Below are 20,420 nucleotides of genomic sequence, written 5' to 3'. Positions count from 1 at the left end.
TATTTAACAATATTTCCGTTCTCGTTCTCGTTGTTGTTTCCGTTCCCGGTTTATTGTGAACCAGCCTTAACTGTCATGCTATTTCCTCTCTTTAACGTTATTGTAATAAAAATCTAAACACGAGAGAAATTAATCAAAATGTAAAATGGCATTTCTATCGATTATCCAGGTGCATGTATCACACCAAGTGTGTTATGTTTATTTACACTTACTTGATTATAATCTTGAATTGTAACCATAACCACAACGCAACGCAGCATATAAAATAGCTATTATGTATTAATATAAACACTGCTATTAATTAATTATTAGTATGTTCAAATTTCACTAGCTTCCAGTAATCGGCTCAGATATCTAGAATAATTTTAATTTTCAGAATTTGCACTACCGACAACTACTGTCACCGCTACCAACATAACGGTTAGAAAATCACTACCAGTTGTAGCATTTCTCAGTACCGAAATTCGAAACGAAGTTGACAAAAGAAAATTCAACCTGCAAACTAGAAAATCACCATAATGTACTAACGTATGTAGTATTGGGGGGAGGAGGGGCATGGTTGGTTTTACCCTTGGGGTATTAAGTAAGATGATCCGAACTATACTCAGCGATGTATACAATGGAGGGAGGATGGAACTGGCCATCCTACCCTATTATCTTCTGGCTTAGTTGTCCCATGAGTAATGCCTTATTGGTGCCACTTATGAGGTCCAAGCCTGTCTTCGGACAGTTGACTAAACAATCATCAAATATTATAGTCACAGCAATTCATGGGTCGTTTATATTGCTTCTTATGAGTTACGTCTAATAGTTGAAGATTAATTTCGGTGAAGTCTTGTTTCAAGCTCCATCTAACATGACCTCGTACATCGCATCTCTTTGTGACATCATGTCCTGAATGCAAATGGGGTGGTCTGTGAAAGTGTGTCTGTCGAAATGACAGTCATAACGCTGATATCGACGACACATGTAGGTCTCATTTCAATTGCAGTGGACGCGTTGTTGTCCTTGTGACGGATGCCGTATCCGGCCAGGAAGCATAGTTGCGCCATGATGCTCTGCGAGCTGTGTCAGTATCATTGGATTTTACTTAAATTACTTGTTCTTATCTCTTACGATTCCTTTAGGTAATACGGTAAATCAAGTTGAGATGTGTCGCCTTACTTCATTGATTACTTGATTAAGAACAGGACTTCGGAGATGTCTGGAGAATATACGGCTATCACCAGAAAAACAACTACGGTACACTAGAAAAGAATTTCATTTACCTTCCTTTATCTGCTCCTCATTATTCTTTCTTCTTTCCTCACCTTTCACTTTTTCTTGGATCTTCATCCTCTTTCTTACCTATCCTCTCTCATCTCTATTTTCTTTGCTCTTCGTTCTCAACTTCTCCTTTCCATCTCTTATTTTTTCTTTTTCCATTAAATCCTAACTCCTATTTCCGGTTCTCAATTTTCTCCTTCCTTTCGTATTTCCCTCTATCTTCTTGTATTTTTCCTCCTCCTCCTCCTCCTCCTCAATTTTTTCTCCTTCTCTCTCCTCAATCTTCTCTTCCTTTTCTCAATCTTTTCCTCTTCTTCCCTCAATCTTATCCTCTTCCTTTTCTCAATTTTCTCCTCTCCCTTCTTTCAGTCTTCTCTCCTCTCAATTTTCTATCCTTTCTTCCCTTTCAATCTTCTCTTCCTTCTCTCAATCTTTTCCTCTTTTCTCCCATAATCTTCTCCTCTCCCTTATCTCAATCTTCTCTTCTATCTTTTCTCGATCTTCTCTTTCCTCTCATGTTCTCCTCTTCCTTTTCTCAATCTTCTTCTCTTTCTCCTCTCAATCTTCTTCACTTCCTTTTCTCAATCTTCTTTTTCTTCTCTCAATCTTCTCTTTCTTCTCTCAATCCTCTCTTTCTTCTCTCAATCATCTCTTCTTTCTCTCAATCTTCTCCTCTCCCTTCTCTCAATCTTCTCCTCTTCCTTCTGTCAGTCTTCTCCTCATCTAATTTTCTACCCTTGCTTCTGTCAATCTCAATCTTCCCTTCCTTCTCTTAAGCTTCTCCTCTTCCTCTTTTCAATCTTTTCCTCTTCCTTATCCCAATCTTCTCCCCTTCCTTCTCTCAATGTTCTCATCTTCCTTCTCTCAATCTTCTTCTCTTCCTTCTCTCAATTTTCTCTTCCTTCTTTCAGTCTTCTCTTCCCCTCAATTTTCTACCGTACCCTCTCTCAATTTTCTCCTCTGTCTTCTCTCAATCTTCTCCCCTTCCTTCTCTCAATCCTCTCCTTTTTCTCAATTTTCTTCTCTTCTTTTTCTCAATTTTCTTCTCTTCTTTTTCTCAATTTTCTTCTCTTCTTTTTCTCAATATTCTTCTCTTCTTTCTCTCAATCTTCTCCTCTTCCTTCTCTCCTCTCAATCTTCTCCTCTTCCTTCTCTCCTCTCAATCTTCTCCTCTTCCTTCTCTCCTCTCAATCTTCTCCTCTTCCTTCTCTCAATCTTCTCCTCCTGCCTTCTCTTAATCTTCTCCTCTTCCTTCTCTCCTCTCAATCTTCTCCTCTTCCTTCTCTCCTCTCAATCTTCTCCTCTTCCTTCTCTCCTCTCAATCTTCTCCTCTTCCTTCTCTCCTCTCAATCTTCTCCTCTTCCTTCTCTCAATCTTCTCCTCCTGCCTTCTCTTAATCTTCTCCTCTTCCTTCTCTCAATCTTCTCCTCTTCCTTCTCTCCTCTCAATCTTCTCCTCTTCCTTCTCTCAATCTTCTCCTCCTGCCTCCTCTTAATCTTCTCCTCTTCCTTCTCTCAATCTTCTCCTCCTGCCTTCTCTTAATCTTCTCCTCTTCTTTCTCTCAATCTTCTCTACTTTTTATCAATTTTCTTCCCCTCCTTTTCCCAACCTTCTTCCCTTCCTTCTCTCAATATTTTCTTCTTTCTCTTAATCTGCTCCTCTTCTCTCAATCTTCTCCTCTTTCTTCTCTCAACCTTCTCCTCTTCCTTTTTTAAATCTCCTCCCCTTTCTTCTCTTTATCTTCTACTCTTCTCTCTCTCAATCTTCTCCTCTTTCTCCTATCAATGTTCTCCTCTTCCTTCTCTCAATTTTCTCTTCTTCCTCCTCTCAATCTTGTCCTCTTCTTTCCTGAATCTGCTCCTCTTCCTTCTCTTCTTTCTTCTCTCAATCTTGTCCTCTTCCGTCTCCCAGCCTCCTCCTACCCCATCTCGTCCTCTCCATTTTTGCCTTGTACGTTCATGTTGCTGATGATAAAAATTATGCCAGTTCAATGAGATGATAGGTACAAAGAATATTCCGCGTCACAGTTGAGTGTTTGCACCTTTAACTATCAATAGAGGAGACTTCATTTCAATTGCCAGCTGATTTATCTGCTTTCCTTTAAGCATAGAGTATTTTCATTGTGTTGATCCTGTGTGGCGTTGCACTGTCATCATCACAGGGAAGGGAGTCGCGCGATGCTCAAGTGCCTCCTTTTACTGCGATGTAATTAGACAAAGGGAGTGATATTTTATTTACCGAAGCTTTCAAATGTAGAGGTTATTCACAGTCCAAATTCAATATTGGCGAGAAATAACCAACAAATATTTGCCCGGAACTATCTTATGTGCCGTAAATCTACGACATGGAACTCAAGCTTTACTTCCCTCCCAGAAAAAGCCGTGTTTAAGATTTTATAGCACTCATTCGGGTTTGAATCCGCGAATCTCGAATCATGGTATCCACACGACAACCAAAGACGACTAGAAGGAAAAGAAACGTAGTTATGACAATAGTGTTATTGACGATGATGACGATGACGATGACGATGACGATGACGATGACGATGACGAAGATAAAGGACGATGTCGATGAGTATGCCGGCAAGGACGAGGATGATGGCAGAACTGAAGGTCTTCGGCATGCATTAGTCAGAATACTTTCACTAAGTCCCATTTTAACAAATTTAAGCGAGTTATGGACCAGTTTTGTACCATAAGTTTGCTTACAACCGTATTACGAATATTGGTGATGCAGGTGGGATTCCTATTTAGTTGTACCTCTCCGAAGATACACGACAACATCCGATACGAGCCGATCGCACTGGCGACCGGGAGCTGTGGTATGTGCTTCGCTCAGTGTTGTTGACATCGGGAAGCAGGTATGTGGGCTCTGAGTTCGTGAAGTCAAGACAAGATGCAAACATTTGTTTTGTTTTCTTTCCTTTTGCGTGGGTTCGATTCCAACAACAACATAGTGCGTAAAGTTCGCGTGTTTCTTGGTTCAGAACAATAATTTAGCATTTGGGTTGGAAGCAATAACAGTCGAAACTATGATAACGATATTTATTGCATAAAAACCGGTAATAAAGAATAGCTACTGAAAATTTGTTCGGCGTTATTTAAAACAGTATTTTGTAAGTATAGTGGAGACCCTCTATCGTGGGGATCTGACACCAGAGTAGTACCAACAAGTGTCTGTCTGTGTTTGAAATGGGATAGAACGCCGATATTTGGCAAGAGTGAAGTGACTAATATAAGAGAAAACATGTTTTTTATATAATTTGAAAGGAATCGAAAAAATTGAGTGATGTACCTAATAGATTAATAAACTGAAATTTTGTAGATTTTGAAATGAATTCATTTTACTTATTTAGATTGGGTAAAATAATAAGATAGCCTACTTGAATTAGTGAACAAAAAGATAATTAGGTAAAAAAGATGCAAACATTTGTTTTGTTTTGTTTCCTTTTGCGTGGGTTCGATTCCAACAACAACATAATGCGTAAAGTTCGCGTGTTTCTTGGTTCATAACAACAATTTAGTATTTGGGTTGGAAGCAGTTAACAGTCGAAACTATGATAACGATATTTATTGCATAAAAACCGGTATTAAAGAATACTGAAAAATTGTTCGGCGTTATTTAAACAGTATTTTGTAAGTATAGTGGAGACCATCTATCGTGGGGGATCTGACACCAGAGTAGTACCAACAAGTGTCTGTGTTTGAAATTGGATAGAACGCCGATATTAATTTGGCAACATGTTTTTTTAATAATTTGAAAGGAATCGAAAAAATTAAGTGACGTGCCTAATAGATTAATAATCTGAAATTTTGTAGATTTTTGAAATTAATTCATTTTACTTGTTTAGATTGGGTAAAATAATAAGATAGCCTACTTGAATTAGTGAACAAAAAGATACTTATGTAAAAAAAAGTGCCCCTCTCCGCTTCAGAAACTCAGAATAAACACTAATAAACTTCAGTCATTCTTAAGGGACGAACTCCAGACCAACAGAATACGAGGTGCTTACGCTGCTCCGGTGTTATTTCTCTTGGTCTCCTAGGGAGTGAAGGTCTTTTATTTTTAAATGACAAACAGCAAATCTGCTGGTAGGTGGTGTTCGTGTAAGCAACTCAAACTCGTGAATATATATATATTTTTTTGTTATTTTATTACAATGTTCAGAAACGATAATACAAAGTGTTTGTCTGTTATTGTCTTGTCTTGACTTTAAGTGAGATGCGAACCGGCGTCTTCACATCGCGAGTGTTTTGTGTTTCATTATAGCCTGCAGTTTGGATTGTAGTCTCCTCTAACCTTCAGGTATGATACGTTAAAATATTCTACTTAGTAATAAATATTGTCATGAGAGATATGTTAAGGAAAGCGAGGATGCGCCATTCAACCTTTCACAGGTACAGGTTCAGCACTTCCGTGTGTTAGGGACAGGCGTGTAACCTTGACTTTGCACAGACCTGCCTCCAACACCCACCACATCGTTAGCCATTTAAAATCCTCTCTTGCCTTCATCGATGTTTATTTTTTGTGTAGGCCTACAATTAATTAATGTACCGAATATCAAATAATATTAATAGTAATAATAATAATACTTACTTACTTAATTACTTACTGGCTTTTAAGGAACCCGGAGGTTCATTGCCGCCCTCACATAAGCCCGCCATTGGTCCCTATCCTGAGCAACATTAATCCAGTCTCTACCATCATTTCCCACCACCCTCAAATCCATTTTAATATTATCTTCCCATCTACGTCTCGGCCTCCCCAAAGGTCTTTTTCCCGCCGGCCTCCCAACTAACACTCTATATGCATTTCTGGATTCGCCCATACGTGCCACATGCCCTGCCCATCTCAAACGTCTGGATTTAATGTTCCTAATTATGTCAGGTGAAGAATACAATGCGTGCAGCTCTGCGTGGTGTAACTTTCTCCATTCTCCTGTAACTTCATCCCTCTTAGCCCAAATATTTTCCTAAGAACCTTATTCTCAAACACCCTTAATCTCTGTTCCTCTCAAAGTGAGAGTCCAAGTTTCAGAGCCTACATATAAGTAGTAATGACAATGGAGTTAGGTTAGTCAACTTTGCCACAACAAAAAAATTAATTGTCAAGAGTACAACATTTCCCCATAAGGATATACATAAATAGACTATACTTGGACTTCTCCAGATGGAATGACATACAATCAAATAGATCACATCCTGATAGGTAAACGGAGACATACTAGTATAATAGACATTCGAACTTTCAGGGGGGCAGACTGCAATTCTGACCATTATTTGGTAATTGGAGAATTAAGAGAAAGACTGTCAGTAGCCAAGCGAGTAGAGCAGCAAGCTAATATTAGTAGATTCAATATTCTGAAATTAAAGGACGACGAAACTAAGCAACGTTATCAGGTTGAAATTTCAAATAATTAGGTTTGCTGCTTTAGTAACTTCCGACGAAGCTGAGGAAGAGTTAGATGTTAATAGCGTGTGGGACAATATCCGAGATAATATCATTATTGCAGCTGAGCAGAGCATAGGCTATCATGAAACTAAGAAAAAGAAACCATGGTTTGATGAAGATTGTTCCATTGTAGTAGATAGAAGGAAACAGACAAAATTGAAATTCTTACAGGATCCAATTGAGGAGAATAGAGATAATTATTTCAATGAAAGACGGGAATAAAAAGTAATAATAATAATAATAATAATAATAATAATAAACCACTAGCATAGCTCAGGCGGTACCTGTTTGCCTACTATTTTGGAGCTGTTCTCGGGTATTTCTGCTTGAGTTGATTAGTTGGATTTTCTTCTATGTTTTTCTTAACCATAAGGCGAATGTCAATTCAAAATTTAATTGGAACATTTTGTCTTAGTTAATGTTTCTTAGGTATTGCTAGAAGTATTGATTTGTTTTTTTTTTCTTTCTTCTTTTACTTTTTTTTAATCTAGATTAAAATTGCAAGTTTCTTGTTTATGTTAGTTAATTAGTTAGGATACAATTAATTATGATACTTAATCACTCATTTAAAGTTTGTGTGACTGCAACCTGTGTATTTTTGTGTGGCTTTACTTTGTTTATAGTGTTTTTTTCTCTCTCTCTCTTTATTTCTTGTGTAGCTTTACTTTGTAAGTGTAATTTTTTTCTGTTTATTTCTGTTATTGTATTGCATTCCTGGTGTTGTGGAAGAGAAGGCCTGATAGCCTTAACTACGCCAGAATAAATAAATAAATAAATAAATAAATAAATAAATAAATAAATGTCAGGTAATCTATGGTGAATTCTCGACCTCATCTCGCTGTCACAAAGTTCGACGCTAAATGGCTTAGTAGTTGATGCAACGTCGTTAAATAACCGACTATATTATTATTATTATTATTATTATTATTATTATTATTATTATTATTATTATTATTATCATCATTATAATCATTAAAGAATAAGGTAGGCCTATATACCTCTGATTGAGTTTCTATATGATATGTGCAGTCTTAGAAAAAAGTTTTGTCGCACAGATTACTCTGTAAGTCCCCAGAAAGGAGGCAGTGGATATGATCAGAGGACATGCGACCTGGGTCACAAGAGGACTAATTGACGTAATAAAATTAGTTTTGTTTCGTTGTATGTCTGATTATGTGCACTGCCTCCTTTCTGGGACTTATAAAGTATCTTTGCGACAAAACTTTTTTCAAAGACTGTACATCTATTATCAGGCAGTAGCCCTACATCTCACTTGACGATATGTGTCAGAGGATGAAAAATTGTTTGTATACATCTGAAGTCTGACTAGTGAAATATGTAGCTAATCGGCGATGTATGCAATGGAGGGGGAAAGGAACTGGCCATACTATTACATTATCTCCTGGCCTAATTGTTTCATAAGTGGTGCCTTGTTGGTATCTCTTAAGAGGTTCAGACCTGTATTCGGACAGTTGACTAAACAACAACAATATTTCAGTATTATGCAACATTTGTACTATAATAACCATCAAGTTCTACCATGTTTCCTTGGATGACCACTGGCACACATTATAAAAGGATCACATTGCAACGCAATAAAACTAGAAAAAAAATGTTATTTCCACTATTAACATTTTCACACAACGAACTTCATTTACAGTTTTCTGTCTAACGAAGGCAACAATCTAAAACGTAGGTCTATCTCCCGTGAAACAAATAAAAAAGAAAACAATATCAAACAATTTAACATCCAAATTTTTTAATTCTCAAAAAAAAAAATATGATGTTTTATATAACGACGCTCGCAACTACCGAGGTTATATTAGTGTCGCCGGTGTGCCGGAATTTTGTCCCACAGGAGTTCTTCTACATGCCAGTAAATCTACTGACATAAGCCTGTCGCATTTAAGCACACTTAAATGCCATCGATCTGGGCCGGGATCGAATCCGCAACATTGGGCACAGAAGGCCAGAAAATTCTCGAAATCATGACATGATTATCTTTCGATTGAGACAAATTTTCTAAATAGATTTCTTAGACTTTTTGGCAATTTCCACAGATCAGATCCGTCCATTTTCTACGTAGTTAATAAACTTTGTTTATAGAATCACTAGACCCTATTTTCATGTCAACATAAATAATTATAACTTAAAGCTTACGTTTCAAAATTTTAATTTGATTCAGTTATGAATTTAATACTTATGAACTCTACTCAACCATATTATGAACTAGTCAGCCATGAAATATTGTATGCACCGTAGGCCTATTTAATGTCTATGTACCTATGCTTTTATCATCCAGTCTGCTGTCAAAAAATCTGAAAGTTAGAATTTATAAAACAGTTATATTATCGGTTGTTCTTTATGGTTGTGAAACTTGGACTCTCACTTTGAGAGAGGAACATAGATTAAGGGTTTGTAGTAGCTCCCTTTAAAGCAGGTTTGAATAATTTCAAGGAAAAATTGTTCCGGAGCCAGGCATCGGAAAAAAAAAAAAAAAGGAAAAATTGTGACTGTGTCGTGTATAGTTTCTGGGGTAGCTCAGTCGGTTGAGCGTTCGCGCGCTAAGCGAAGGGTCCCGGGATCGATAGGTTAAGGGTGTTTGAGAATAAGGTGCTTAGAAAAATATTTGGGGCTAAGAGGGGTGAAGTTACAGGAGAATGGAGAAAATTGCACAACACAGAATTACACGCATTGTATTCTTTACCTGACATAATTAGGAACATTAAATCTAGATGTTTGAGATGGGCAGGGCATGTAGCACATATTGGTGAATCCAGAAGTGCATATAGAGTGTTAGTTGGGAGGCCGGAGGGAAAAAGACCTTTGAGGAGGCCGAGACGTAGATGGGAAGATAATATTAAATGGATTTGAGGGAAGTGGGATATGATGGTAGAGACTGGATTAATCTTGCTCAGGATAGGGACCAATGGCGGGCTTATGTGAGGGCGGCAATGAACCTGTGGGTTCCTTAAAAGCCAGTAAGTAAGTAACTACCTCGAACGACTAACAAATTCTCATAGCATAAACATCTACTTAATGGCCTTGATATATAAATTACTATTTAAATAATAAGAATGCCGAATTCTTTTGTTGTTCAGTATTATTCTCCCGCAAACCTCTTCTGGTGTGTAAATAACTTGCTTCTAAAAACAGGTTATGTTCCCCGAATGAGGACCAGGCCTCACAGTCGTGCAAACAATGGAATAAAATCCTGGAATAATAGAAACAGCTTCCTGCTGCATGTTATCATTAACCCCAGAAGGTCAGGACCACAATAACAGCAACCTTGAGGCACGCACTCATTTCTGTTATCAGACCGGATCCTCGCTTGGTGATCTCGGGCGAGTGAGAATGAACTTCCAGCAGGAATGCGACAATGTGGTTGTCGTGTTGAAATATGAGTATTTTTTATTGTAAAATAGGAACAAGTTTAAGAGGATAACTGGGATTGAGGTGTCTCTTATATGGCTCTATGAACACTTTGAATAGTCGAAATTTTCTCCACCTGTTTTACAAAATATGAGCCGTTGAGAGAAAAAGTGGTGTAAGTCAAAATTGGGTAATGAGGTTTAAAGTAAAAATTGTGTACAATACAGCGCAAAGTAGCAATTAATGTGTCCTTCGTGCTATTCACTGACTACTAATAGTTTAAATAAATTGAATATTAATTGCTTCTTTGCGCTGTATTTTACAGAATGTTTACTTTAACCCTCACTACCCATTTTTGACTTACACCACTTCTGCTTTGAACGGCTCATATATTGGGTGAGATTCCAAAGTACCGGGTAATCATTTTGTTTTTACTAACATTTCTAATATTAACCTGGCTATACCTTTTGATTTAATTGTTGAGAACCGCAAACTCTATGTTACCCCCTTTCACGACTGGAGTTTGATGATACTAGTGTAAAATACAAACAAATCACTTTACTAGGTATAGGAGGAAAGAAAAATAGTGGATCCATTTACTTAAACTAGGAACTATTACGATTCTGAGGGGGGGAAACCCAACCAAATAATCACCCAAACGTGTGTCAAACAACAGATTGCCTTTTTCTGTTTTCACCGCCATTGTCTTATTGAAAATTCTTCAATTCCGCAACTTACTGTAGTTTGTCTGAAAAGTTTTAATAATCTCGCCTTGTTTCCAGAAAAAGAATATTCGTAGCAAGTTGAAAAGTTATGTTACTGCATTAAATACAGAATGGAGTTAAATTTATTGTTCTTAAATAGGGGCAGAAACTTTTAAAAATTCAGGTACCCCATGAAATCAATAGCTTCGATAAGAGAAGGTTCAATTGAAGACCGGTTGGTTACATTCTCAGTTTGTACACATGGCCACGCACAGTTAGGAATGTCCAGTCTAGACGGTTGCGTTGGGTGAAGCACGCAATACATAATGCATCCAGTCTTCGTCCAGCAGCTTGTGATGTACAGGCGTTTGTTAGCTGCTTGCAGTCTTGAAGGGGCATTCGTTTTAAAGTTACTTGATAATTGTTCAGTAAGGGTTACGAATTTTATTATTTTCATATGTAGTTAGTGTCTCTCCGACACTGAACTCTGGGGCCCAGTCAACCATTTTACTCTGACCATTACACTTTTCTTACGTAATACTACTTTTTTACAAATAAACTGGTACGAAAGGGTGTGTTTCAACAAATCATGGATATTTATCGCTACAATTTTATCACTTTGCTAGCATTTGTTTATTTTATCACTTCCCTAGCATTTGTTACTTTGCTTCCCAACATTGCAAACTGCAAATTCTTTACAGTATTATAAAACATGCTTTTCGATCGTCATTTCTTTCCCACATAGATAGTCACCTGAAAATCGCGGATCTGTTCAAACGTTTCACCTCCCTACCATTTGTTTCTTTGTTTGCCAACATTTCAATCCGCAAATTCTTCACGGTAATATAATAGTACATTATGCAACGAGCCTATAATGGTAGTAATTAAAACGCGAGTATGTTTATGAAACGAGCGCAAGCGAGTTTCATAATATTCATACGAGTGTCTTAATTACCATTATAGTCAAGTTTCGTACGACTTTTTATGCTCCACCATATTTCTAACTTGAAATTATTCATAAGTATTCATGTTATTCTTATCTGACTGAAGAACGGAACTGACCTTGTGCAATACCTCGTAAATTGTGAGATGTGCGCAGACGCGAAAGTATTGATTTTTTCCGAGAAAAAGATGCCGACATTGACCTTGACATTGAAAAACCAGATGACAAATTGAATTTATTTGAATATTATTTACAATAACGCTAATTATTATAGTAACAGAACTATTTCAAATATAGGTCATTTATTGATTTATTGTTGTCTTTCGATTGCATATCTGAGAATAATAGATACTTGAGCTTTCATATTGCTACAATCATATTTTCTGATTGGTGGAACACCTGAACTTTAATGAATAAGTGTACTTTAACGAGGTCTATTAAAGGGCTGCTACCAGGTGTATAATTACTACATTTCGGCATGGTCGAGCATAAAATATGCTTTGTGATCGTTATTTGTTTCCCGCAAAGGTAGTCAACTGAAAATGGCTGCTTCGTTCAAACGTTTTGATGAAGCCAACATTAACGACATCGTCAATAGCGAAAATATTTTTATATCGTAAACTTTTCAAATAATCATCCACCAGAATTTTTTTCCTCTCATTGTATTTCACCTTATTCATCCATGTAATGAAAAATATATCATATATTACTTTTATAAAAATGCTTTCTATATAAGGTTTCGTCCACACCTGTGTATTAACGGTTAGCGAGTCTGGCCGCGAAACCAGGTGGCCCGGGTTCGATTCCCGGTCAGGGCGTTACCTGGTTGAGGTTTTCTCCGGGGTTTTCCCTCAACCCAATATGAGCAAATGCTGGGTAATTTTCGGTGCTGGACCCCGGACTCATTTCACCGGCATTATCACCTTCATCTCATTCAGAAGCTACATAACCTAAGCTGTTGATAAAGCGTAAAATAACCTACTAAAATAAAAATATAAGGTTTCATTAATCAATGTCATAATGTTATTTATAACCTTAACATGCCTATCAGCCACCGGCGTGGCTCAGTCGGTTAAGGCGCTTGCCTGCCGGTCTGAAGTTGCGCTCGGGCGCGGGTTCGATCCCCGCTTGGGCTGATTACCTCGTTGGGTTTTTCCGAGGTTTTCCCCAACAGTAAGGTGAATGCCAGGTAATCTCTGGCGAATCCTCGGCCTCATTTCGCCAAATACCATCTCGCTATCACCAATCTAATCGACGTTAAATAACCTCGTAGTTGATACAGCCTATCTCAGGTAAAATGGGGCTGTACAAAATTGGAGTAGGCCTATAACTTGAGTGTCAACTCAATAGATCTTCTGAGGTATCAGTGCTGGGCAGTACTGTCCTCCTTCCGAAATTAAATTTCATTCTTAGATCAAAATTATGTTTCTCGTGGCAGCTCACAAGTTACAATTCGTTCACGCACGTCAATTAATAAATTCCTCAATCTACTCTGCCGCACCTGCCTACTAAATACGTGACGGCTGTGCCTTCGTTTAAATACGACTCATCTGTTGGTATTAAAATTGTACGAGTCCTTACACGACAGACGGGTTGAACGTGCCTGTTTGCTACTTATTAATGAAGTTTGTTTACTAATGTTGCAGAACAATATCCAGGTGCCTATTTTGAGTCACACGCCACATGTTTCTATAAATATTTCATATTGCACAACTAGCTTAATGTACTGTAGAAAAACAATCGCAAGTCACAGTGTTTGTGTTCATTACATTCATTGGAGCAAAGTACTCCCTGGAATGCGTTAGACTCTAAGATAATGGATGGTCTTAACTTGATGTTTTGTGTTGTTTTGTTTACGGAAACCATACAAGTCAATTTTATGATCATGCTATAAATTATCGATCGTTTTTGTAGTGTTCGGAATGTATATTCTATTATATTCATGTTTACAAGTAAATTACACTTCTCATTATAGAACGTATAACGGTGCACTAGTCTTTTTTTCAGAACGCTTAGCCTCAAGCCATTCTTTGTCTGCATTATTTCAACATAATGGAAAGATATATTAACAAATATTAAAAATTCTTTCTTGTTCTTTTATCCACAATATGCAGATCAACTCCGGGTGATGAAAAGATTTTTCTCGTTGCCAAAGTTCCAAAACGACCCAGAGGTTCGTTCAACCTTCATTCAAATTCGACCATATGACTTCATTCTAGTGTCGATGTCAAGAAAGCATGGAGCTCTACCTCCATGCCCCCAAAGTGCCTTCATAGAGTATTTACCTGTATCTCTATCTACGTATTGTGTAGTTGTCTGGAATCGGTGGGGTTAGCAAAATTCATCATACGATTACTTGATATTTTCCTTACAGTTTTGAAAATCTCAGATGAATTTCAAGATTCAGAAACTCTGAAAAAAAAACTAAAAATAGTTGCGATTTTTATTATTATTATTATTATTATTATTATTATTATTATTAAGTAGGAGGGCAAACCATAGCGCTCCTCCATCTGAGAGACATTTTACACTTGGTGCATTCATCTCGCAAAAATACTATCACGCCATCACAAATTCCATCGACGCTACGCTAGAGTGCTTCGTAGTTCATGTAGCTTCACTAAGTAACTGACCGAAGGAAGCAATGTTCAGTTTTCAAGTAAATATTAAGACCAGTGTTACTTCGTTGAACATACAGACCATCGACTGGTAAAGTTGGTGTTCAATACCAGCGTTGAAGTCTCCCATTCAAAATTGCAAAATGTTATAGAAGGGGACACAAGAATGGGGGATTTACACCCCTCTCTCGGAAGTGTTGTCACATTATGCGCCATACTTTATTTCCCTTCGTCTCAAAAACGAGAAAGTGATGTTCTTTGTAACCGGTGATTTTCCCAAGTTGTGACGTACGTATCACTATGAGTGACAAAAGATAGTTCAGGTAATTCTTTCGTTTATGTATGTGACCCGTGTGACGAGTAAAATACTCAAGCTCTCTGTTACGCTTATTGTTTTTTAATCTTTTACATTATAAAATGTTAACATTCAAATTATTTAATATGTATATAATAAAATTAATACAGAATAAATGCTCAAATGTGACTTTATTCAAATATAGCCTATTTTATTGTTTTCTTTCGACATACAAATTAAGACTAATTAGGAACAATGCTTTCAAATTCTTAAAACTAGGCTATATACTTACGTAAACTTCATGGAAAATGGAGCAGTAGGTTGGGATCCGTACAGACAAAACCAAATCGATTCAATAGAAAAGATCCAACGCAAGGCAGCAAAATATATCAAAATGGGGAAGGGACATGGTGAAGAGATAGTAAAAGATTTAGGGTGGGAACCTCTCAAATCAAGGCGACGAAAAACCAGACTCAACGCATTGTTTAAGGCACAAATGGGACACAAAGCATGGACCGACATCAATGCTAGATTAGCAACACCGTCATACTTAGGAAGGGCTGATCATATTAAGAAGTTTAAATGTAGAAAACAAAGAACGGACGTGGCAAAATTTTCCTTTGTTAACCGCACAATAGTAGACTGGAACAGCTTACCTGCGGAAATCTTTCAGGGTGGTCCTCTTAAAATCAATACATTTAAGGGAAGGTTGAGAAGATTAAGACTGAAAATGTAATTGGAGGTGCAGTGTAATTATTTAAGTTGTCATGTAACTAATTGAGTTGATATATAATTAATTAAGTTGATATGTAATTAATTAAGATGATATGGAATTTAGTTGATATGTAAATAAATTAGGGTGAGATGTAATTATTAAGATGATATGTAATTAAGTTGGTATGTAATTAATTAAGGTGATATGTAATTATTTAAATTGGTAATAGTTGGGTGAAATAGAAGTACTTATAAGTTAGATTTACTTTTGCTTATCGTAGGCGTTATTATAGAATAGTTTTTATTTATAGTCCTAGATTTATTGCATCTAATATTTGTAGATTTACGTTTATTTTATTTTATTTCAGTTACGTTTATTTTATTTTATTTCTGTAATTGCAATTATTGTATATTATATATCGCTGCCACCGGATGTATACCCAATTGTAGTGTTAATAAATACATACTCAGCCGCGGCGAAAATGCGACTCACGAGCACATTGTGGCTCGCAGTGCTTTTCTCTCGCTTCCTACCTACAACCCCCACCCTCTCACTCACTGGAGTCAAACTCCGTTCTATTTGTATTTGTCTCGGACCTGCGAGTGGCGTATCGTCGCAATATCTCTCTCGAAACCATGTACCTCTATAAAAAAAACGGAAGTTTAAAGTAGGATGGGAGGATGCATTCTTTTGCTTACAATATGATGAAAATATTAAATGTATGATTTGATCACAAATATTACTAGGAAAACGGTTGTATAACATAAAACGGCATTATAAGTTACTACATGTTACTGATGAAACATTAAAAGGTTAACTGTTATTATTATTATTATTATTATTATTATTATTATTATTATTATTATTATTATTATTATTATTATTATTATCATCATCATCATCATCATCATCATCTCTGTACATCGATTCTTTTACAGCAGATGTACGAATAATGCGTTTAGATTTTCAATTTAAACTCACAGATTTACAATGTGACGTTAAATGAAAGCTAGATGTAAGGACTTGACAGATATTGAACTTTTCAAATCTTTGGAAAAAAAATAAATATTTGAAGCTTCGTTCTTTCGCTTCCTCTGTTGAAGCCATGTTCGCTGTAACTTACGTTTGTGAAAAATTATTTTTAACAATGAAAATAGTAAAAATCAAATTTAGATCACGACTGACAGACAAATACCTTCGTGATCAACTACGATTGGCAGTAAGTGACATAATTCCTGATTTTGAAACTTTGTCGCAGAGACATTCTGAAGACAGTTAATTTTAGGTTGTGATAATGTGTCCTATGTTTTCTTCTTCATTTCTTTCTTCGTTACACGTCCTAAACATTAACTTCCCCTTCGGTTGTCCGCCTCCCTCCATAGGTGCTATGCACGTTGCAGCTTACACAGTGGCTCGGCGCAACATGGCCTTTTCGCCACGGCTGAATACATGCATGCATACATACATACATACATTCATTCTCATCATCATTTGTTGTTTTGTTCTGTTTTGTATCGTGCAAAACTGTAATTGGCTTTGTGCTGTTGTTTTTGCACGTTAATATTCTAAATAAATAAATAAATAAATAAATAAATTATTATTATTATTATTATTATTATTATTATTATTATTATTATTATTATTATTATCATCTCTGTACATCGATTCTTTTACAGCAGATGTACGAATAATGCGTTTAGATTTTCAATTTAAACTCACAGATTTACAATGTGACGTTAAATGAAAGCTAGATGTAAGGACTTGACAGATATTGAACTTTTCAAATCTTTGGAAAAAAATAAATATTTGAAGCTTCGCTCTTTCGCTTCCTCTGTTGAAGCCATGTTCGCTGTAACTTACGTTTGTGAAAAATTATTTTCAACAATGAAAATAGTAAAAATCAAATTTAGATCACGACTGACAGACAAATACCTTCGTGATCAACTACGATTGGCAGTAAGTGACATAATTCCTGATTTTGAAACTTTGTCGCAGAGACATTCTGAAGACAGTTAATTTTAGGTTGTGATAATGTGTCCTATGTTTTCTTCTTCATTTCTTTCTTCGTTACACGTCCTAAACATTAACTTCCCCTTCGGTTGTCCGCCTCCCTCCATAGGTGCTATGCACGTTGCAGCTTACACAGTTGCTCGGCGCACCATGGCCTTTTCGCCACGGCTGAATACATACATGCATACATACATACATATATAACAGAAGTGACAAGAAATACACACTTAAAAAAAGAGCGCATGAATTATTTCGTCTTAAGCACTGGTTTACCTTGAAAGATACACATAGAATTATGAAACTTGAAGATGTTTCGCTCTTCTCACATAATCGCTACATTTGAGTGCACCCAGAGTCTTTAAACGCGACGCTACGTTACAGAGAAGTCTTCAGCTAGAGAGGAAACACGCCTCTTCCTTATGTTTACGTGTGCAAAGCGGAAACCGTTTGATTTGTACTACACCAGCAACACATTTATTGCCGACGTTTATATCTGCTTTCTAACGTATTTATTGTTTTATTATGCGGATGTGTTATATTATCCTGATTAATATTCTTGCCGATGCGTCTCCTTCAGAAGCATGAGCGGCGTCGTTAGTTCTTCTTTAACGACATGCTGATTCATTCGAAGTAGCGATACTGATCATGTTTAGTAGCAGTGAGCAAGGCTACTCTGTTTTATTCCCATTTACGTTAGCAACTGTTCTTACCATTTTTTAACATGGGGCGTTTTTCTGCCTACTCCTCCTGAAAAATTGTAACAAAAATTACAGCATTGCCCCTTATGGAAGTTGCGTTGATGCCACCCGCAGTGCATTCGTTGCTTAAGGAAGCTCGTACAGTAGCGGTTCTGCAGATTGTAAATCTTTCACATTTTAAATACTGTATCTCAGAAATAATTCATTGGATCATTCTCATTTTTTGTATACAAATAAATAGTACTTGGGTTTCTCATTTGGCATCAATAGATTTATATTTATCAACAGTAATCTCACTAGAAGGTTTTGATTTATCTAGAGAAAATCAAAACTCGAGTGGGATTTAATTGATTATTACACGATTAGAAGAAAAAGTATATATAGATTACAAGAAATAAAATACTCTATTACAATAAAATATTAATTGACTTACTGAAATTCTATTTCACTAATGTTAGCTTCACGAAAACGTTTCAACGGAGCCGCCATTTTCAGTTGACTGTCTATGCTGTAAACAAATGACGATCGCAAAGCATGTTTTATAGTACCCTCTTTTCTATCTTCTCAGATAGTACTGTAAAGAATTTGCAGTTTGAAATGTTGACTAACAAAGAAACAAATGGTAGGGAGGTGATAAAAACGGAAGAAAGTATATAAAGATTAGAAGAAACAAAATAGTCTAATGCAATAAAATATAAACTGACTTACTAAAATTCTATTTCACTAATGTTACCTTAACCAAAATGTTTGAACGGAGCCGCCATTTTTAGTAAACTATCTATGCGGGAAATAAATTACGATCGCAAAGCATGTTTTTTAGTACCGTAAAGAATTTGCAGTTTTAAATGGTGACAAACAAAGAAAAAAAATGTTAGGGTAGTGATAAAAATAAATAAATGCCGGGGAAGCGATAGAAATTAAACAAATGCTAGGGAATCAATAAAATTGTGCGATAAGCAGCCATGGTTGGCTGAAAGACGTCCTTTCGTACAGTTTTATTGGTCAAAAGTAGTATGACGTAGTAAAAGTGTAATAGATTAATTTATTATTGTTACTTACACAATCTAAAGGAAATTATTTACTGCTACATAACAGGAAAAACATTTCCCCAACCGCTTCTCAGTTTCTAAGTTTATTTTATATTTCTGACCCCAGAAATGCAGTATTAGAAGATGGACCATAGTGAATTTCCTATGTTACGAAGTTTTTGAACCACATTTGTCTCTTATTTCGTCATAAGGAAAAAAGTCATTTTTATTTTACAGTATTTATTTTAAATTTATGAAATTATGCATATATCTCTATAAAAGTGGTTGATTCTTTACAGTTTGAATTGCTACAGATATCCTAAAAATGTGAAACAATCTGGACAATTAGTTCAAGAGATTTCATGGCTTTGACTTGGAAACCATAAATGATGTTCTTTTGTTTTACAAATGTATAAACCCAGCTAATTTCTAAACATGGTCCACTGATTAACTTATTCTTAATTGTTTTTAAACATAGGTTTCTTATGAAAATATTAAATCCCTATATCCTATCTATACCAAGAAAAAACACACGGTTTACGGTTTGATATTTTTCACTTTTCTGCTAGCAGTTTTTCTCATCCTGCTACTGCAGGATATTTTCAGGTGCTCTTCAATGGTCCATGTGCATCCGCTTCCTCAATATACTTCACCGTTCCTTTTCTCAGAGTGAAGGCAAATGCAACACAACGCTAGTTCATGGATATCTGTTCTCTCAATATGACCGAACATTTTAACTTTTTAAATAGTACATTGTGCAACGAGCCTATAATGGTAGTAATTAAGACGCGAGTATGTTTATGAAACTCGCTTGTGCTCGTTTCATAAACATACTCGCGTCTTAATTACCATTATAGGCAAATTTCATACAACTTCTTATGCTCGACCATATTTCATTGACCTTGATATAATCTAGAGAGTAAAATGAACATTAATCTTCATATAACCTTGAAATTGATTTAGACATTGAAAAACGAGATGACAAATTGAATTTATTTGAATATTACTTACAATTAACGCTAATTATTATAGTAACAGAACATAACCTTCTGCGACAGTATTGGATTTCCAGCCTCCGTGACGTTTCGCTAGTTGTCTTTCGATTGCATATCCGAGAATAATCGATACTTGCGCTTTCATATTGTTACAATGGCGTTTTGTGATTGGTCGAAGACCTGAACTTTAATGAATAGGTGTACTTGAATGACGTCCATTAAAGGGCTGCTACCAGGTGTATAATTACTACATTTCGGCATGGTCGAGCATAAAATATATAATTAAACTTTATTATATAAAATATACATTATAGTTGAGCTTGTA

General features: G+C 36.2%; 1 protein-coding gene across 10 annotated transcripts in view; it reads left to right on the top strand.

Moving 5' to 3' along the window:
• LOC138695021 (uncharacterized) overlaps positions 1-20,420 on the top strand; it is a 329,089-nt gene that overhangs the window by 177,677 nt on the left and 130,992 nt on the right. Inside the window, exon 1 of one of the 10 annotated variants that reach the window (XM_069819322.1) lies at positions 5,548-5,571. The exons of 8 other annotated variants lie outside the window; for them this stretch is intronic. The gene's annotated coding sequence lies outside the window, so the exon portion shown is untranslated. Of the gene's footprint in view, positions 1-5,547; positions 5,572-20,420 lie in introns of those variants that run through there. One more of the 10 variants, XM_069819321.1, reaches the window with a different exon arrangement.

This window comes from Periplaneta americana, chromosome 2, assembly GCF_040183065.1.
Source record: "Periplaneta americana isolate PAMFEO1 chromosome 2, P.americana_PAMFEO1_priV1, whole genome shotgun sequence".
Taxonomy (NCBI): domain Eukaryota; kingdom Metazoa; phylum Arthropoda; class Insecta; order Blattodea; family Blattidae; genus Periplaneta; species Periplaneta americana.
Note: the sequence above shows the minus strand (reverse complement) of the source record. Positions and strands in the feature narration are given on the sequence as shown.